The sequence below is a fragment of the Phyllobates terribilis genome, unplaced genomic scaffold, assembly GCF_046119375.1.
Source record: "Phyllobates terribilis strain yellow unplaced genomic scaffold, ASM4611937v1 Scaffold_9__5_contigs__length_417890890, whole genome shotgun sequence".
Classification (NCBI taxonomy): domain Eukaryota; kingdom Metazoa; phylum Chordata; class Amphibia; order Anura; family Dendrobatidae; genus Phyllobates; species Phyllobates terribilis.
Genome location: NW_027362769.1, coordinates 213,428,027 through 213,450,597, shown reverse-complemented (window position 1 = coordinate 213,450,597; position 22,571 = coordinate 213,428,027).

The following is a 22,571-nucleotide window of genomic DNA, read 5'->3' as shown; positions in this document are numbered from 1 at the left end:
GTTTCCCAAGAAATAGCACCAACGTCCACGTCTCACCGCAGCGTTCAATTGTCCATATCCCAGACCTTTGAACGAAAGCGGAAATTCGCAGCCAACGCCCCACAGGCCACAGTCCTAAATTCGCACATTTCACGACTGCTTGCGTTGGAAATGCTGCCTTTTAGGCTGGTGGAGACGGAATCCTTCCACAACCTTATGGCGGTGGCCGTCCCTCGGTACTTGGTCCCCAGCCGACACTATTTTGCCCAGTGTGCCATCCCCGCACTACACAAGCACGTGTCCCAAAACATCTGCCGTGCCCTCAACAATGCATTTACTGGGAGAGTCCATCTGACAACGGACACGTGGACAAGTGCTTGTGGCCAGGGGCGGTACATCTCCCTGACGGCACACTGGGTAAACATAGTGGAAGCCGGGACCCAGTCGGACCTTGGGACGGAACACATCCTCCCCACACCGAGGATTGCGGGCCCTATGTCAGTCAGAGTTGCCCCCACAGTGTACAGCTCCTGTGCATCATCCTCCTCCTCCTCATGTTCAGCCTCCATCTCAGATATCACCACATCAGTTACAAGCTGGAAGCACTGCAGTACTGCCTCCGCCAAGCGGCAACAGGCTGTGCTGAAACTCATAAGCTTAGGTGAGAAACCTCACACCGCTTGTGAGTTGTGGACAGCTGTGAAAGAGCAGGCAGATCTGTGGCGGAGACCGCTGAACCTACATCCAGGCATGGTCGTGTGTGACAATGGCCGTAACCTGGTGGCGGCTCTAAGGTGAGGCGAGATCACACACGTACCATGCCTGGCTCATGTGCTTAACCTTATGGTTCAGCGGTTTCTTAAATCGTACCCCGAGTAGCCAGATCTGCTCGTGAAAGTACGCCGCCTGTCAGCTCATTTTTGCAAGTTGGCTACAGCTTCTGCCGCCCTTGCTGTGTTGCAGCAGCATTTGCAGCTTCCGTCACACCGACTGGTGTGTGATGTCCCCACACGTTGGAACTCTACCCTCCACATGTTGCAAATGATTTGTGAGCAGAAGAGAGCAGTTGTGGAGTACCAGCAGCAACAAGGCCGTCGATATTCAGGTCAGACTCCACACATAAGACCGCAGGAGTGGACCTGGATGTCTGACATATGTACCATCTTGACAAACTTTGAGGAGTCCACTAAGATGGTGAGTGGCGATGACGCCATCACTAGCGTCAGCATTCCACTTGTCTGTTTTTTGCAACGCTCTCTGCAGAGAATTAAAGAGGAGGCATTGCAGCCAGAGTATGATGAGATGGATCAAGAAGCCGTAGCGGGCGATTACACACAGCCCAGCCTCATCTCATCCCAACGTGCATTGGGGGACAATGAGGGAGAGGTGGAGGAAGAGAAAGAGGAGGAACAGGAACTGGTATCATGCTCTATGGACGGTAGTACCTGTACAACTGTCATACCGTCGGTTCAGCGTGGGTGGCCTGAGGACAGGGGGGAGGAGGAGGAGGAGATCATGGTCAGTCGTCATCTTGGTGAGGACACGGAAGTCTTGCCCGTTACCAGTCTGGCACGCATGGCTGACTTTATGTTACACTGCCTTAACCGTGACCCTCGCGTTGTCAAAATGTTGGGTGACAGTCATTACTGGTTGGTGACACTTTTAGACCCTCGCTACAAGGTGAACTTTCACTCCCTTATTCCTGAGGTGGAGAGGTCTACAAAAATGGGGCAGTACCAGAAGGCCCTTGCTGCAGAACTGTTAAAAAAATCCCCATCTGGTCACAGTTCGTTGCCCAACCAAGGCGTACATGCGAGAGAGACGCAACTCCAATCCAGCAGAGGCAGGGGAACACTGTCAACGTTCTGGGACAGTTTTCTCAGACCCTCCCTTCGGACAGACCCTGAGGCGCGGGGTACTCTCACAAGGAGTGGAAAGTTTCAAAAGATGGTGAGGGAGTACCTTGCCGACCGTACCAGCATCCTCCGTGATTCCTCTGTGTCTTTTAATTATTGTGTATCCTAGCTGGATGATTGGAATGAACTTGCTCTGTACACCTTGGAGGTCCTGGCCTGCCCTGCCGCTAGTGTGTTATCGGAGCGTGTTTTTAGTGCCGCTGGAGGAATTTTAACTGATAAGCGCACTCGCCTGTCAACTGACAATGCTGACAAGCTGACCCTTATCAAAATGAACGAGGGCTGGATTGGGCCAGACTTCTCATCACCACCAAATGACAGCAGAGTAACATAAAGTCAAATCCACTGTGTTATTTCGAGAGGTGTATTCATATGCACCGCTTCACACCCACACATGGGTATACGCTTCCTCATTTCGGCTGTTTTATGTTCTTCTCCTTATCCTCAGCCTCCACCACCACTATAGCACCAGGGTGACCGTGGTCCGTGTTGCCATTATTGAAAGTTCCTCCGTCCTTATTTTCGTCAGCTTTTGCTTGGAAGGCATAAGCAAAGAGTGTGGGAGACCCACTCCCCAATAATGGGAATAATATTTTTAAGATGCTGTATTGTATGGCTCTTGTAAGGGGCATTAAAATCGTCTTGTTAAGCTTCTGTGACTTCCACCACTTTTCCAAGGGGCATTAAAACAGTCTTGTTAAGCTACTGGGACCTCCACGTCTCCTTCGAGGGGCATTAAAACCGTCTTGTTAAGCTACTGTGACCTCCACGACTCTTCCAACGGACATTGCATTTCCTCCTAATTTTAGTCAGCTTTTGCTTTTCAAAGCGAAGGCGAAAACTAAGGGAGACCCACTCCCCAATAATGGGTAGAAGGTTTTTAGTACGTTGTAATCCACGTCTGCTTCAAGGGGCATTGCAGTTCCTCATAATCTTTGGAAAGCCTTCCATTCACTGCTTAGGCCAACAGTGTACAGGAGACCCAGTTGCTATAAATGGAAAAAACGGTTTAGTTAAGGCCCTCTGACCTCCATGTCACTTCCAAGGGGCATTTGAGTGCCTCGAAATTTTTGGTAGGCATTGCACTCACTGTATGCCCTATAACTGTGTAGCCGAACCGCTCCTTTTGGTACAGAAACATATCCTACAAGACATGTGTGGTTGACTGGCCTGATATTGATGTGAATGGTCCCTGTTCCTCCTGCTCTGTCTCCTTTTCCACCACCTCAACCATCATTTATCACCTGAAGCTTTGTTTTAACGGGAGTCTTAGAACTGGGATAGTAGCAGGAAAACATCCAGCAATCCTCGGAGGAGGTAGGATATGCGCCAAAACGCTGACCACCTCAGGCCTAGCCGCTACTACATACATGCGCTTGCATTCCAAGAAAACAAAGCAGATGCTAATTTCTATCATCATCATCATCATCATCATCATGCTCCTCACCTTGGAACTCCCCTGATGGAGAAGCCAGGGCCCACCGGAGGAGTCTGGTTCTCTGGTGGGCTCGTCCAATGCTGCCCTAAAGCAGGCCAGGCTAAGAAGAGTGTGTGGGAAGGTGACAGGAGAAATAGGGGCGACTGGGGACCGTTTATGGATACCCGGCCGCCCCCAGGCGGCTGGGGACTGTGTATGGATACCTCGCTGCCGAAGCAGCCATGAGGTAGTGGCCAGCTTCAGCCTCCTCCAAACTAAAAGGCCCCATTTCAATTGAAAGCTAGCAGTATGGTATTGCAGCCTGCGGGTGGGTGGGTGGTTGGCTGCATAATTGCGCTTGCATTGCAAGGAATGAGGGAGGTACAATTGAACACTGCAATGGGACAAGGACTTGCACGGTGATAGTTGCAAGTCTGCATCTTCTGATGCGGCAAGGATCACTTCTAATGGGCACACTTTTAGACAGTGATCTGGGTGTCAGAGATGCTTCCAGGGGTCTTCCCCTTGCTGTTCCCATGTCTTTTCAGCACTGTATGCATGTGTCACACAGCACATGGCCAGATAAGATTGTAAAATGTTAAAATGACATTTCCCGGTGAATGTATTTGTCACGGTTGAAAGCAATACAAAAGTGCAAAAACGCATGAAAAATGCTACTTGTGAACATAGCCCAAGGTGTGGAGGAGTATTTTTGTTTTTGGTTATTTATTTTACCTTATACACAAGTCTTTTATCCTGGAAAGGAAATTCCTTAACATATTTCACAGGAAAACCGTTTCAGTTTCGTTTTTGAACGTTTTGTGAGCCCGTAAAAGTGGCTTAATACCTCTGACCACGTTGTTGACAGCAGTGACCTGGGGGTCAGAAATGCTTCCAGGGGCAATCCCCATGCTGCCCCCATGTCTTTTGAGCACTGTCACTATCGGTTTGGGCACTTTTTAGGCATTCTACAGACTGCTGGGGGTGCCGCCGCAAAAATGCTCGGGTCTCCCATAGACTAACATTGGGCTCGTTGCTCGGGTCGAGCACCCGAGTATCACGGTGAGCTCGGCCCGAGCTTCGAGCACTCGAGCAATTTAGTGCTCGCTCAACACTAGTAATTATAAGTGCTAGGTGCTAACTCAGGGTAATCTGTCCTACTGTTGACCCCTACAATTCTCTAAACGAATTCAATAATTGAGAACTGTCAGGCTCAAATGTCCTTATGCCAAAAATTTTCAAATCTCTTGTAAAAGGTTATTCAGTTTTCAGCCCTCTTATACACCCATGTCCCCATCCCCCTTTATGGGTAATCTACCATTTGGAGACAGTCAGTGAAGTCAACCTCTAGCCACTCACTGCATTATTAGATAGTGAGCTGGAACAGAAATGGAGGTAGAACAGATGCTTAGAAATTATTATTTGGACAATATTTATTAGTCCTATGATTGGCCTGAAAGTTACATTGTCACATAGTTAATTCAACTTGTGTTAGGGCCCCTATACACGTTAGACTAATATTGCACAAACCCAAAAAACAGACTGAAAAGGATGCAACTTGGAAATGCCCAAGAATCAGAAAACAACAAATAAAAAAACCCTTAAAAACAATGTAATTTATGTAATATGTATAAAAACCAACACTCAAAGACATTCAATAAATGATAAAAAATGTGACAGTGCTCAAAGAGATGAAGACAATTCTAAAGAACATAGAGAGTGACTCTTTCCCTAACTGTTTCCTATATAGGTAACCCTGCCGGTTTGCGGAGGTTGGCACCCTAATATATTGTTATGGCGCCCCCGCTCAATGACAAATATCCCTCACTAGCCCAAGTGAGCCCTACCACTAGTATAAGACACCGAACATATTTTTATCATGTACAGATGTAGCAAACAGAAGGCCTACAAATTGTCAGCAAAAATTGTTAAGTGGGTAGAAATTGCTAAATATTGTAGTGCGGCGGTGCAGTAATGATACATTGACCGAAGGAAAGTCCAACTTAAATGGCTTTATTCAGCAAAAACTCACTCAGTGAAGGCAGCTTTATCCTCCAGATCGCAGCCGGGTTGTCCACAATAGTCCATACAACAATAACTGTTGCCGGGGGCGACTACACCGCTGTTTCACTCCAAGGAGTGTCAGAAGCTTGGCCGTCTTGGGCTCTGTGTTCCCTTCACACAGGCCTCTATGGCAAAGAGCCTCCTGCTCTGCAGTCTGCAAAATCAAAGACTGACACACCCAAACTTTTGCTGCAGGTTTTAAACAGGAATCTGTGGCCATGAGCAACCTGTAAGACCCGGGCTGGAGGGAGTGGACTGCTCCACTGCCATTCCTGTAGTTCACTCCAAGAATAAAAGCCCATGCCGGGTTTTACCAAATCTGCCTTAAACAACTAGTTTGACCAAGTCCAAACTTACTTTTATTTTGCACTGCAATCACAGCTATCTCTGTGACTGCAATGCACTCCAGTGGGTTTAAAATGCCTCTATGCACATTCTAGGAGAAACATACCGTCCCTCGCATATGATTCCTGCCACTGCCTCACAATATATATATAATCGAAATTCTTGCGGCACTCCTTAGTTCATAGTCATTTTACTCCACCCAGACCAGCGGGCACATATAGATTTGGCTCTTGTAGATTCTGTTGTTTTATTACACCTTCTAAGACATTCAGGAGTGTGGTCAGGTGACTGGTCGGAATTATTACACCAAACAATTTGCGGTGGGATTATTTCACATTCTAATGTTTATGAGGTTCTCCTGTCCTTCCCCTGACAGATAATGTTGTGAGAGAGCAGGATACAGTTTATTGGATTGTCCTTTCATTCTTAGATAGAAAAGCTGCTCCCATGGGTGTCTGGCAGCGGCTCTCTGAGAAAACAGGAACTCTAGACCAAGCTGAGCATTTCTGTGTATTGGGGGATTTGGAAGAGATAGTTGTCAGTGAAACAATTGGGTGAAAGATTGTTCAGCTAACAACTATCTATTGTGTATGGCGGGGGGGGGGCTTTAAAAAATGAAAGTTGTGTAAGGTATGTTTCCCATAATCCTCACTCTAGGTTTATTTTCTAGGCATGTAAAATATAATCCATAATGTCGCAGGCCTCCGTTGCATTTGTACGGTGTGTTATTTAGACAGTGATTGATTACTAAGAACAAGTGCCTAAAGAACAAGGAGCTTAGCAGATTTTCAGAATGTGTTATAAATATCTTACTTAGTGTTACATTATAGGATCTGATGACATTTAAACTAATGATCATTCAGCCCATAAACACTACAACATAATGACAAGCCTTTTAGGAAATTACACTGACCTTAATATGTTGTGAGGGCATGTGTATAAAGAGAACATACCATAGCATGCAATAACTCATTAAAGGAGAAAATATGAGTTAGGTTTTTAGTGAGCAGATAGCACAATACCTTTAAAAATATGACTTATTATTAGTGATGAGCGAGCACTAAAATGCTTGGGTGCTCGAAGCTCGGGTCGAGCACATTGGAATACTCGGGTGCTCGACCCGAGCAAAGAGCCCAATGTAAGTCTATGGGAAACTCAAGCATTTTTCTGGTGGTCCCCCCCGGCGGTCTGCAGAAGGTCAAAAATTGCCCAAATCGATGGGAATGGTGCTCAATTAAACGTCAGGCAGGCAGAATATATAGGCAGACAGGCAGGCAGCTAAAGCCTATGTCTTCTGCAATAAAAGTAAAATAATAAACCAACCTCATCCTTACCTTTCCATGGTTCCCAGGACAGCTTCAGCTCTGCTACATTCACATGACAGGCTGGATCGCAGCCGAAAGCTGCCATCCAGCTTGCCATGCCGCAGACACTGAGAAGTGCAGGCATGCTTGCGCTCCTCAGTGTCTGGCTGTGACAGCATCCAGATGAGCCGAGTTCATGTCCAATGAACTCAGCTCACCTCATGCACGTCACTGACAGCGTGGGAAAATTCTCCTGCGCTTGTGGTGAGCGTGAGAGAATTCTCCTGTGCTCACAGCAAGCGCTGGAGAATTCTCCCACGCTGTCAGTGACGTGCATGAGGTGAGCTGAGTTCATTGGACATGAACTCGGCTCATCTGGAGGCCGTCACAGCCAGACACCGAGGAGCGCAAGCATGCCTGCACTTCTCAGTGTCTGTGGCATGGCAAGCTGGATGGCAGCTTTCGGCTGTGATCCAGGTTGTCATGTGAATGTAGCAGAGCTGGAGCCGTCCCGGGAACCATGGAAAGGTAAGAATGAGGTTGGCTTATTATTTTATTTTTATTGCAGGAGATCGTTGGCTTCAGCTGGAATAGGCGTAATGGTAAGTATGGTTTAATTTAGAACATTAAAGAATAGTGTGTTTATTTCAATTAAAGGACTTTATTCTGGGTGTTTGTATTTTTTTTAACTTTGACTATGGGGTTAGTAATGGGGGTGTCTTATAGACGCCTCTCCATTACTAACCTGGGCTTGATGTCAGCTGGCATTATAAGCTGACATCAACCCCAGCCCTATTACCCCACTGCCACCGCTACAGGGCAGTGGGAAGAGCGAGGCTAAGTGCCAGAATTGGCGCATCCTGTGCATGCGCCATTTCTGGGGCGGCTGACAGCTGGTGTTTCTAGCCTGGGAGGGGGACAATATTCATGGCACCCTTCCTGGACTATTAATATCAGCCCCCAGCTGTCTGCCTAGCCTTTGCTAGCTATTAAAATAGGGGGGATCCCACGTCATTTTTTTTGGGGGTCCCCCATTTTAATAGCTGGTAAAGGCTAGGTATTCAGCTGGGGGCTGATATTAGTACCCTGGGAAGCTCCGTGGGTATTACCCCCTTCCCAGGCTTCAAACATCTGCCCCAGCCGTCTGCTTAACCTCCGCTAGAGACTAAAATTCCGGGAACCCTACGCCAATTTTTTTTTTTAATAAATCCTTTATTTTAACACTAAATGACAAGTACAGTAACCAACACTGTCACTCTACTTATTATATATGTGGCAAAGTTATTTGACCATACAGGTCACATATCAAATAAACAAAATCTGTTCAACGTCTCCAATATGGTTCATATAAGGCAAATGACGAACAAGAACATAGTAATATTCAAAATACAAAATTTATTATAATCCAAAGTTTAAAACTGACATACATATTAACCATAATGGCGCAGATACATTAGTAGTGGGCAAAAAAAGTAAGTACTCTAGGTTCAATCCAACACATGATATAGATTAGTTATAAAGAATCGCTGAAATAAGATATATATAGATCCAACACATGATGTAAATTAGTTATGAGAATTCGCTGAGATGGGACATATATAAATATGGATATGTCAAACATATACCATAGCCAAATTGATAGTATATAAACTATCAGAAAGGCTCCAATGAGCCACTAAAGTGGCTTGAGAATTTGGTCTTCAAGAAGCTGTTTCACAACACCTACCTTCACAAAAATTTCCCACTACCGGAGGAGCAACAGGCTCTATGTATACTAGAAGAATTAGCGATTGAACACAACCAAACCTCACTAGGTAAGATTCCAATGTCCATTCGTCCCAAATCCAAGAAATTCCCACCCTTGTCGACATGCCCGAATGTCGACATCTTTGTACAATTGGTATCCAAAGATTTGGAGGAGATACCAACAACTATATACCAGGATAATCTATCAGGACCTGAACATAAGTGTTTAAAACATCTAAAATCACTCAAGGATGTGATATTCAAGCCTGCCGACAAGGGTGGGAACATTGTAGTATGGCCCCGCTCAATGAATGAGCATGAAGCCCATAAATTGCTTAGGGATCATCAATGCTATAAGAAATTAACCTATAATCCATTAATTTCCTACAAAGAACAACTCACTAAAATTCTTTTGGGTGGGGTAGAGAAGAACATCATTTCCAAAAGTGTATGTGATATCTTACTAGTTAAAGAACCATCGGTCCCAACCCTCTATTTATTGCCCAAGGTGCACAAAAGTTTGACCGCACCTCCGGGCAGACCTATCATCTCTGGGATTGGTGGTCTGACTGAGAATGTATGCAAATATGTGGATAGCTTTTTGAAGCCTCTGGTAGAAACAATACCGTCTTTCCTACGCGATACCTCTGACTTGCTTAGGAAAATTGACTCCACCCACATTGACGAGGACATGCTCCTTGTCACATGTGATGTGGAGTCTTTGTATACGAGCATACATCACAAGGATGGACTCGTAGCGGCTCGGTACTTCCTTTCCATGAACCAACTCACATTGGATGAGAGGAATTTCATTGTTCAACTGTTGGAGTTTATTCTTACTAAAAATTTTTTTTGCTTTAACGGGTCCTTTTTTCTGCAGCTCCAGGGAACAGCCATGGGCGCAGCCTGTGCGCACTCCTATGCCAACCTGTTCCTGGGCCTGTGGGAAAGGGACCTGTTCCCGCCTAATCAGGACTCATCAATTGACCCGGTCATTTTTTGGGCCCGGTATATTGATGATATTTTCCTGATCTGGCGGGGTACACCAAGTGAACTGGATGATTTTTTTCAGAGTTTGAATTCCAATACTCTGAATATTAGACTTACCTATAAATTTCATTATCATCAAATTGAATTCTGGGACGTCCTTATCAATCTGGGCTATTTACAATCTGATTTATTTCGTAAGGACGCGGCTGTGAATGCCTTGTTGCATGCCTCCTCATCCCATCCAACCCACACCATCAATGCTGTACCTGTGAGCCAATTACTGCGCATTAGACGTATCTGTTCTACGGACAGTGACTTTGAGAAAAGAGCTGAGGAATTAAAGTGCAGATTCCTTGACCGCGGGTACAGCAGAAGGAGTATTAAACATGCATATAATCGGGCTAGGAACAGCAATCATGAGCATCTTATGTATTCCAATCAAAATTACAAACAAGAGAACTGCGCCAGGATGGTGACGCAATATCACTCTCAATGGCGTAGGATGTACGATGTGCTGAAGAGACACTGGCCTCTTCTACTTGCGGATCAGACGTTGCTGCAATATTTACCCAATCGTCCATCAGTCACGGCTCGTCGATGTCCAAGTCTCCAAGATTATTTAGTTAGGAGCTATCTTACCCCCAATATTCAGAGGACAATTGGAGATATTGGACCAATTGATAGAAAAAGTACATGGGGGTGCACTCCTTGTGGCTCATGTATTTCATGCCCAAACATTGTTAGTGCTAAGAAGTTCCTCTCATCCAATGGGAAGGAATTTACCATTCTACATTCCATCACATGTACAACTTGTAACGTCAACTATCACGCCACGTGTCGCTGCTCTTTCATTTATATTGGCCTTACCACCAGAATGCTCAAAACTAGAGTCAGGGAACACTTGCGTGATATTATGGCGGCCGCAACCGAGGACAACATTGAATTATTAAAAAACATTCCTAGGCACTTTAAGAGGTATCACGCCTGTGATCCATCTGGTTTTCGAGTCAAGGGCATTGACCATGTTTACAGCACATTGCGTGGCGGTGGTACTGGTCGTGCCCTTGCACAGAAAGAATCCAGATGGATTTGGTCATTGCATACATTACACCCTCAGGGACTCAATGAGTCTTTGAATTTTTCACCATTTCTTTGATCGCCATCTCTCTGAGATTGTTTGTCTTCCTTTTCGGTATTTTTAATTGGCTTTATTGGTTTTATTTTTTGTCTCACTTATATCTGTTCCTTTTTAGTCATGTGCACATCCATTTGGGACTGTGTCCTTCCCTTCCCTCTTCCTTTTTCCAATTCACGAGGAATAATATATGAGGACCACGTCGACATCTATTACTTTATGACTGCTATTGAAGTAATGAGCCACTGGGATCATCTGAGCAAACACACTGCAGGATAAAGGCCTATTCCATAATGAATCAAGTATCACGAATGTGTATATATACGGTCTTGTACGCATCAATATCCATGATGTATATCTATCCCATGTCTTTCATGTGTGTTAAATCTGTTTATTTATACACGTTATTGCCCAATTTTCTTATGCCTCTCCCCGCGGGGGCAAAGGTACCATGCCTCCTGCGGACAGTAGCATTTTGGATATACAGTACAGACCAAAAGTTTGGACACACCTCATTTAAAGATTTTTTCTGTATTTTCATGACTATGTAAATTGTACATTCACACTGAAGGCATCCAAACTATGCATTAACACATGTGGAATTATATACTTAACAAAAAAGAGTGAAACAACTGAAAATATGTCTTATATTCTAGGTTCTTCAAAGTAGCCACCTTTTGCTTTGATGACTGCTTTGCACCACACTCTTGGCATTCTTTTGATGAGCTTCAAGAGGTAGTCACCGGAAATGGTCTTCCAACAATCTTGAAGGAGTTCCCAGAGATGCTTAGCACTTGTTGGCCCTTTTGCCTTCACTCTGCGGTCCAGCTCACACCAAACCATCTCGATTGGGTTCAGGTCTGGTGACTGTGGAGGCCAGGTCATCAGGCGTAGAACACCATCACTCTCCCTCTTGGTCAAATAGCCCTTACACAGCCTGGAGGTGTGTTTGGGGTCATTGTCCTGTTGAAAAATAAATGATGGTCCAACTAAACGCAAACCGGATGGAATAGCATGCCGCGGCAAGATGCTGTGGTAGTCATGCTGGTTCAGTATGCCTTCAGTTTTGACTAAATCCCCAACAGTGTCACGAGCAAAGAACCTCCACACCATCACACCTCCTCCTCCATGCTTCACGGTGGGAACGAGGCATGTAGAGTCCATCCGTTCACCTTTTCTGCGTCGCACCAAGACACAGTGGTTGGAACCAATGATCTCAAATTTGGACTCATCAGACCAAAGCACAGATATCCACTGGTCTAATGTCCATTCCTTGAGTTCTTTAGCCCAAACAAGTCTCTTCTGCGTGTTGCCTGTCCTTAGCTGTGGTTTCCTAGCAGCCATTTTACCATGAAGGCCTGCTGCACAAAGTCTCCTCTTAACAGTTGTTGTAGAGATGTGTCTGCTGCTCGAACTCTGTGTGGCATTGACCTGGTCTCTAATCTGAACTGCTGTTAACCTGCGATTTCTGAGGCTGGTGACTCGGATAAACTTATCCTCAGAAGCAGAGGTGACTCTGGGTCTTCCTTTTCTGGGGCGGTCCTCATGTGAGCCAGTTTCTTTGTAGCGCTTGATAGTTTTTGCAACTGCACTTGGGGACACTTTCAAAGTTTTCCCAATTTTTCACACTGACTCACCTTCATTTCTTAAAGTAATGATGGCCACTCGTTATTCTTTACTTAGCTGCTTTTTTCTTGCCATAATACAAATTCTAACAGTCTATTCAATAGGACTATCAGCTGTGTATCCACCAGACTTCTGCACAACACAACTGATGGTCCCAACCCCATTTATAAGGCAAGAAACCCACTTATTAAACCTGACAGGGCACACCTGTGAAGTGAAAACCATTTCCGGTGACTACCTCTTGAAGCTCATCAAGAGAATGCCAAGAGTGTGCAAAGCAGTCATCAAAGCAAAAGGTGGCTACTTTGAAGAACCTAGAATATAAGACATATTTTCAGTTGTTTCACACTTTTTTGTTAAGTATATAATTCCACATGTGTTAATTCATAGTTTTGATGCCTTCAGTGTGAATGTACAATTTTCATAGTCATGAAAATACAGAAAAATCTTTAAATGAGAAGGTGTGTCCAAACTTTTGGTTTGTACTGTACATATACTATGTACAATTATATGGTATATGGGTCTTACTACATAATAATTAACAGTATGTCAACTTATTTTAACAATTTTATGTACATATTACATGCTTTTTTCACTATGTGTTTGCTTAATCTGATGTCTCCTATTACTATTTGTCTTCTTGATTCTCTGATTTTTATTGTTTTGCTATCTGTAAGATATATGTATAAGTATTGCTATATATGGTTTATTTTTGTATCATGTGTGGATACCATCAATGTGCACCACATAGTTTATCAGCCCCCCAACTGTCCGCCTTGTCCAATCATCACACTGATATCATGCATCCTCCCCTCTCAACTATATTGCAAATATGCCGGTATCTTTGATTTTGAGATCGAGTACATCATTACGTGATGCTGGGGGCGGTGCCTGACTGGCGATCACGTGATGCTAGGGGCGGTCGCAGCTCCTCCTAGTCACGTGAGTCTTGATGACGTTTTTTGTCCACCTGATCAGGGGCTGCACATACCATCCAGCTACACGTGGGGCGGTACGTATACCCGCGGTCACGTGATGCGAGGGGGGTCATGAACTCCTTGCAATCATGTGACGCGCGGGGTGGATCCAACGTTGCGTTACCATGGATAGCAAAGCAAACTTCCTGGAGGGGTGGGTTCAAAATGCGGATATGCGTCCATTCGTGGATGCATTAGTACCATTGATTGGCCAGTCACCAAACTCATTTTTGCATCCTGCATGCTTATTGGCTAATGGCACTATAAAAATGATACCAATTTCTAGTATATCACTACCCCCAGAAGAAGGCACAGCGCCGCAACGCGCGTCGGGGTGACAGTACCTGGGCTCACATCATTTGATATCCACACATGTAAGTTTTAGTACCTTGTACCCATGTTTGCTGCTTAATGGTGACTATTTTCTCTTGTGTTTAGCCATGCACTGTGCACTTTAGTGGCTCATTGGAGCCTTTCTGATAGTTTATATACTATCAATTTGGCTATGGTATATGTTTGACATATCCATATTTATATATGTCCCATCTCAGCGAATTCTCATTACTAGTTTACATCATGTGTTGGATCTATATATATCTTACTTCAGCGATTCTTTATAACTAATCTCTATCATGTGTAGGATTGAACCAAGAGTACTTAATTTTTTTGCCCACTACTAATGTATCTGCGCCATTATGGTTAATATGTATGTCAGTTTTTAACTTTGGATTATAATAAATTTTGTATTTTGAATATTACTATGTTCTTGTACGTCATTTGCCTTATATGAACCATATTATATATGTGACTGACATGTTTCTATCTATCTAATCTATGTGTGATGCTCTATTCTTTCTGTTCTAAATTGTCGGGTGCCGATGTATGCTGCTGATGAATTGCCGGCCGGCTTTTTTAAAGAGACGGGTGCATGAAAACACTATTATTTTTTTTTTAATAAATCCTTTATTTTAACACTAAATAACAAGTACAGTAACCAACACTGTCACTGTACTTATTATATATGTGACTGACATTTTTCTATCTATCTAATCTATGTGTGATGCTCTATTCTTTCTGTTCTAAATTGTCGGGTACCCGTGTATACCGCTGCTGAATTGCCGGCTTTTCATGTTTCACTGTGAGCACTGTTCCCATTGATTTGGGCAATCAGTGTAATGCCACAACCACCATGGCTGTGACATTACAGTGAGTGGCAGACAATCCCTGCATGGTTGGTGCTCTAAATAGCGCCAAACATGCAGGACGGGGACCCGAGCTCCCGCCCGAGCATCGCCAAGTACTCGGCGAGCGCCGAGCATCTCGAGTACTGAGATGCTCGGGCGAGTACCGAGCAGTGGCGAGCATGCTCGCTCATCACTACTTATTATGCATTGTCATGTAAGGGTGGTGAACAATTGCTGTCGTGTTTGTACCCCTGAAGACACCAATTGTGTCAATCTACTGTTATGTGAATTGTGTTTTGATTCTTGTAAATATTGTGTCTTGTGAATTGTATATGTTTGCTGTGTAATGTATAATGTGCAGTAATGTAAGATAAATAATGAAATGCATAGTGTAAGGAATGTTTAGTGTTGATAGTTTTGACTAGCCCACAGTGGGAGGGACTAGTATTAGGGAGAGTGACTGCTTCCTGCTAGGAAGGCAGACAGGGTCTGAAGTGCAGAGTGAGCAGTTCAGCTTCAAAGAGCAACCCTAAATGTGAGGAGACGGAACAGGAGGGATAGCGAGATCCTGAGGATAAGTTACAGAGAGACAGAGTGGCTTTCTGAGACGGGTCCTAGTAGAGGACTCCGAGCCACAAAACCTTGGGCTTGTAACGCTGAAAGGTAATGGGCCTAAATGGGACTGAGAGACTAGAACTAGTGAAGGGTCCAGAGCGGTAGATCCAGGGTGCCAGTAGTGGAAGAAAAAGGATGCAAAACTTCTGAACAAGTAAAGGAGACTTGTTGATCAGGACTGTAGCTTTAAAACTGGGTCGTGGCGAAGTAGGGAGAAACAGTAGACATAAATACCCCTGGAGTATACTACTGTGGAAGGATACTGTGTGTAAAATGCTTCATGTTGCAAAGGAAACATTCATAAGACTTTGTATCCGCTATCCCTTGTATATAACTGTTACCAAGTTGCCATTTAGTAAAGCGTTTATCTTTGAACAGTAGTCTCTCTCATTGAATGGTGAAATATCAGGTCCTGGCAAACCTGCAACAACAATTATATGCCACCTGCATGGTCGAAATTCTCTCACAGCACAAGTTCACACACCCAGCAAGTACTTCCACTTTCATGTAACTTGCCGAGGCGCCACAGACGTGTGCCTCACGGCTACCTCCCAGCACCACGTTACAGTAAGACACTTTAGCTATTAGTCCTGCACTCACAGCCTTCCGGCAGAGACTGAGCAATACAAACAAGGTCCTTCCTCCTCCACACTAAAGGCCCTGTCACACATAACGAGATCGCTAGCAAGATCGTTACTACGTCACGGTTTTGAGATCGCTGGAGAGATCGTTGGGGAGCCGTCAAACATGCAGAACTTGCCAACGATTTCGGCCGCCCCAGCGATCTAACTAACGATCTCGTTGGTCGTTGGGGCGCTTTCACACAGCAGCTATTTCAACGATCCACACCTTGATAGGGACTGTACTGTGTCACAAAGGCGTGCATAAAATTACTTTTCCTCGCCCCCTCATCTCCGATTGGTGGACGCTACTGCGCTCTGATTGGCGGCAGGTTTAAAATAAGGCGACGTTGCAGCAATTCCGTTCCTTTGTTCCTATCTGCGCTCTGCTTTCGGATCGTAGCAGTGTTCTCCGGGCAAGATTCGTCCATCTGGGATTTGTTGAAGCCTTGTCAGCGTCCTGCTTTTTGGATCCTAGTAGCGTTCTACAGCTGTGATTCCATTCATCTGGGCTTTGTTCCTGACAAGCGTTCTGGGGTGTGGATTTTCTTCAGCTGTGACTCAAAATCGATTTTTTGGTTCTTCAGGCAGATATATTGCTTTCTTTACACGGTAAGTTATTTTAGTGTTTTTTTGCCTATATTATCTATATTTTTAAATAGGTATGCATACTTTTGTGTCTGTGAGTATGTGTGTGTATATCTAGTTATCTGTATATAAGTGTGGATATGGGTGTAGATTTTTATGTATCTGAATATGTATGTGTATATGGATGTATCTGTATACATATGAGTACAACAATGGCATACCGCCATTGGCGGCAGGCCACATAACTGCTATGGGGCCCATGGCCGTAGGGGGCCCGTGAGCCAGCGGACCCCATAGCAGTCTCCCCTATTCTGTACCCCACGCTCCGCTGTTTGATTGCTGCCGCCGCCCACTGCCACTGTGTTCAGACATGGCTGCGCCTTTAATTGTGCTTGTGTCGGCCCTGCTGCGTCATTACTACAAGACACAGCCGCACAGCACACTACACGCAGCCATTACTGAGTACAGTGCTGGTGGGTGGCGGTTAATCAAACAGCGGCAACGCTGCTACGATGCACCACGCTGTGTCAGACAGTGGAGCTGCCAGCTGCTGTCGTGATGAGAGAGACAGGCTGCAGAGACTGAAGCAGCGGGGAATGAGGAGTGGTAAGTATGTATTTATATATTTTTGTAAATCAGTCAGTACTGATAATACTGGAGGACTGGGGCTGCCTTTTACCCTATGGGGGGCTGCATTATACTGTGTGGAGGACCACAGCGAGTGCATTATGTATATGTATGCATATGTATATGCTCTCCCATCCTGGTATACAGGGCTGTGGAGTCGGCAAGCCAAACCGACTCCTCAATTTCCATGACTCCGACTCCACGATTCCAACTCCCTGATACATGACTCGTGATACATTAGGGTCATTACACTGTGCATGTGGAGGCTAAAAAGGAGGAATTCACCATCGGGGTATCATACTGTGTTAAGGGGGACACTTTTGTTGGCATCACATTTTATGGGGCTATGAAAGAGGAATCTAGGAGTTCAGAAATGAAGAAAGTTGCTATGCAAAGCCTGGAAGGTTGTGAGATCTGCTCTTTTGTGTCCCCAACAATTATTTACTATTTTTTTTTTTGTGGGGGGTCCCCAATTATAACTTCTGCTATGGGGTCCCATGATTCCTATGTACACCCCTGGAGTAGTACACGTATGTATATACGGGCCCTTACTACTGAAACAATGAGAAACAAAGCTTTTGCAAAGTTAAACACAGTTTATTACACAAATCAATACAAAACTGAAAGTAGTGTATAATTGTCAGTAGTTGCCCACTATAAGTTCTGATGCTGCCAAGTAACAGCACCAGGACCGTTAAAATACTGGCAGTAGTCGCGACTGGTCTTCGCATCATGGGTGTTTCTGCCATATCCCACTGGTTGAAGGCCTACAATTGCAGGATCGTTTGAACGCCATTCTCCGAGCTCCACTTCCCCATTGGCTAGGTCCACAGAGTCCACGAAGCCAGGTGGACAGTACGTAATTGCATCACGTCGACGAAGAAAGTTGTGAAGCGTGCAACAGGCCAAAACAACAGAGTCTATTGATGTAAGCTTCATGTTAATTGGCGTGTGAAAAACTCTGAAGCGGTTGGCCATGATACCGAAGGCATTTTCGACAACACGACGTGCCCTTGACAAACGATAATTGAAAATTCTTCTTTCCTGGGTAAGACTTTTTTGGGGGAACGGTTTAATAAGATTGGGATGAAGTGGGAAGGCTTCATCGCCGACAAAAACAAAATTAAGGTTACCTGTAGTCTCTGAGTTGGGAGGCAAGTGTAGGTCACAGTTGTCCAATCGCTCTCCAAAAAGTGTGTGCTCTAAAACACCACCATCAGAAACCCTGCCGTTCATGCCAACATCTATATTTATAAATTCGTAATTGGTGTTAACAAGGGTCATCATGATGATGCTGAAATAGCCCTTATAATTATAAAAATAGGATCCGCTATTTGGTGGCTGAGTGATTCGGAGATGTTTCCCGTCCAAAGCCCCACCACAGTTAGGGAACTGCCACAGCTGCTCAAAATCAGAGGCAATCTTTTTCCATTCCTCCTCCGTGTTGGGAAACTGTATGTAACTACGTAGACTGTGGTAAATTGCATTACATGTCTCCGGGATTAGAACACTGAGCATGGGCCTTGAAATGGCTGCAGAAAAATGCAAGTCTTGGAGTGAGCGTCCGGTGGCCAGGAATCTCAGTGTGACTGCCAATCTTTCATTTGCCGGAATGGCAGCACGCATCGCTGTATCCTTCCGTTGAATACGTGGCGTAACTCGTTCCAGTAACTCTTTAAAAGATTCCTCTGACATCCTCACATAGTTGCGGAAATCATGAGGATTCTTCTCCTGAAGCTCTCTTACAAGTTGCATGTGGGACAATTCAGACCTCTTCTGCAGCCACTCTCTGGTCCACATGCGACGCTTTCGTTTGGAACGCCTCTGTAGCTCTCGTGCCTCATCTTGACGCCGAGCTTCCTCAACCAGCAATGCAGCAACCACAATAGCACACTGCCCATCGTCCATGATGTGCAAACTGCAAACATAACATGAAAAGATGAGAACACTTTCAACAAAACAATTAACACAAGTATTGAAACTGTACATAAAAAATATCATGGAAAACCATGTTCCATTATGTTAGTGAGCATGACAGAAAACGTGCTGTGTTGGTGCGTGTGCATGAGACCCCTAAAATATCTGTCCATACAAAAGCATATATATACAGATAGAAGCCAAGCCCTCCCTCCCTGAAGAGCAAAAATAGCAGATAATTGGTAAATGTGCGATAAATGGATTAAAAATGGAAACGCATTTGAGACCTCAAACAATACCTACCTCGCTAAAGATGCCTGATTTGTTCAAAGCGGAGTCACAGCTGGAGAACGCTACAATGATCCGCAAAAATCAGCACTAGTCCAATGAACGGATATTAACAGCCTGGAATACTCTGCTAGGATCTGCAATCAACAGCCCGGAGAACTCTGCTAGGATCTGCAATTAAGCACGAGGTCAGAAACAAAGGACGGAATCGCTATTCTGTTGCCTTCTTTATGCGCGGCCGGAAATGAGAACGCTGTAGCGACCACCAATCGGGGACGAGGGGCGCGGAAAAGTCCAATTTATGCACGCCTACGTGTCTCTGCTCTGGATCGCTGACGAGGTCGTTGGCTAGGTGTCAAATACAGCGATGCACACTGCCCAGCGGGAGTGCAACGACCCAGGAATGGTCCAAGAAGCTTTGTAACGATCAACGATCTCACAGCAGGGGCTTGATCGTTGCTACCTGTCAAACGTAACGAGATCGCTAGCGATGTCGCTATTGCGTCACAAAACCCGTGACATATCAACGATCTCGCTAGCGATCTCGTTATGTGTGACAGGGCCTATAGACACTAAGGACATCCTGGAATCCTACCTTCTTTATATAGGCCTATCACACCCAAGAGTGGAGATGTGGGAACAGACAGTCCCGCCCATCTCTTTCTGATTGCTCCTAAAAACCAAACCCTTTCTATGTCCAATTAACCCTCTCAGCACTAATTGTGCTGGAGCCTGTTTTTTGAGTTTTACATCACCGAGATAAAAAACAACCTCAGTGACACATATCCCCCCTCAAGGACCTGTCCAGCAGCCATCTTAAAATATACATGTACACATATGTACAGCAAAGACAATAAAGGTGATCTAATTCTGTGCTGAGCTACTGTCCACCTTTTTTTTGTCATTTTTGGTCATAAAATTGACCCTTATCTTGGCTACAGCTCACAATCATTTCTGGCAAAGAATTTTTTACAATTCTTTTGCACAAAACAACAATGGAAAAGTGGACAGTAACTTAACCTTTCACTTTTGGTTTGTTGAGTAAGGTCAAGATGCCTTACTTGAAAAATATATTACATATCATGACTAGCGATGAGTGAGCACTAAAATGCTCGGGTACTCGTTGCTCGGGTCGAGCAAATTGGAATACTCGGGGGCTCGACCCGAGCAACGAGCCCAATGTAAGTCTATGGGACAACCCGAGCATTTTTCAGACGGCTCCCCCCTCGGCGGTCTGCAGAGGGCCTAAAAATTGCCAAAATCGATGGGAACAGTGCTCAAATGACATGGGAACAGCATGGGGAAGACCCGTGGAAGCATTTCTGACTCCCAGATCACTGCTGTCAACAACGTTGTCAGAGTATTACGCCACTTTCACGGATTCACAATAAAACAAACAAAAACAAAACCAAATGAATTTTCCTGGGAAATATATTAAGGAACATCCTTTCTAGGGTAATGACTTGTATATAAGGCAAAATAAATAACCAAAACCAAAATTACTCCTCCACACCTTGGGCTATGTTCACAAGTAGCGTTTTTGATGCGTTTTTGCACTTTTGCATTGCTTTCAACAAAGACAAATGCATTCACTGGGAAATGTCATTTTAACATTTTACAACCTTATCTGGCCATGTCGTGTGTGACACATCATCAGACACATGCATACAGTGCTGAAAAGACATGGGAACAGCATAGAGAAGACCTCTGGAAGCATTTCTGACTCCCAGGTCACTGCCTAAAAGTGTGCCCATCATAAGTGATCCTTGGCGCATGCGAAGATGCCTCCCGCCATGCACCTGTCGTTGCAGACTTGCAACAATCACCGTCCACGTCCTTGTCCCAGTGCAGCATTCAGTTGTCCCTACCCCATTCCTTGGAATGCAAGCGCAAGTATGCAGCCAGCCACCCACCCACAAGCTGCAATACTATACTGCCAAATTTTTGACAGCTGCTTGCACTTGAAATGTGGCCTTTTAGGCTCAAGGAGGCAGAAGGTTTTCATAACCTCATAGCGGTGGCGGCTGGATGTCCATACTCGGTCCCCAGCTGCCACTATTTCTCCCGGTATCGTCTCTGCCTTCCACAAGCACGGTCCCACAACATTACCGGTTCCCTCCCAGTGCACTTACTGGGAAGGACCGCCTAACCACAAACACGTGGACAGGTGAATGTGGCAAGGGACGAAACGGAGCCAGTCCACAGCTTTTTTTGCTGAGTTGTATTTCACCACAGCCATATTCTTTAGCTTGGTGAAAGGACTTGGGAAACTATATCTACTCAGCAGTCAATTCTCCCAGGAAGTCCTCTAAAGCTGCTTTCACTAGAAATGTGGCCTTTTAGGCTCATGGAGGCAGAAGCTTTTCATAACCTCATGCCGGCGGTGGCCGGGAGTCCATACTCGGTCCCCAGCTGCCACTATTTCTCCCGGTATCGTCTCCGCCTTCCACAAGCACGGGTCCCACAACATCACCGGTGCCCTCCCCAGTGCACTTACTGGGAAGGACCGCCTAACCACAAACACGTGGACAGGTGAATGTGGCCAGGGACGGAACGGAGCCAGTCCACAGCTTTTTTTCCTGAGAGTTGTATTTAGCTTGGTGAAAGGACTGGCATAAAGGGAAACCGTATCTACTCCGGCTGTCATTTCTCCGTCACCTGGTTCCGCCCATTGACACACACGACCATGCCTGGCTGTATGTTCAGCAGTGAGACCAACAGATCAGGCTGCTGTGTTACAGCTTTTAACAACTCAGCTGCGCTGGGCGGTTTGTCAATTAAGCATTAAGCATGTTATCTTCAGCACAGCCTGTTGCCGCTTGGCCAAGGCAGTGCTGCAGTGCTGTCAGCTTGTGACTGATGTGGTCATTTCGTAGATGGAGGAGGAGGTGCAGGAGCTGAACAATGTGATTACATTGGGGTTAAATTGGTGACGCTGTTTTTTATACTAAAGAAAGATCCTATTGTTTTGCTTTTTTTACGTTATTTTTTAAGACAAATGCATTCACCGGGAAATGTAATTTTAACATTTTACAACCTTATCTGGCAATGTGGTGTGTGACACATCATCAGACACATCCTGTTTATTTATGATGGAGGGAAAGTCATAAAACCTATTTTTATAGGGCCATCAGACGGCCCTTACTATTCTTAAAAGGCCAGCAGTCGGCCCTCGCTATTGCTAGAGAGACATCAGCTATCCTTTGTTGTTCCCATTATTAACAAGTGGATCT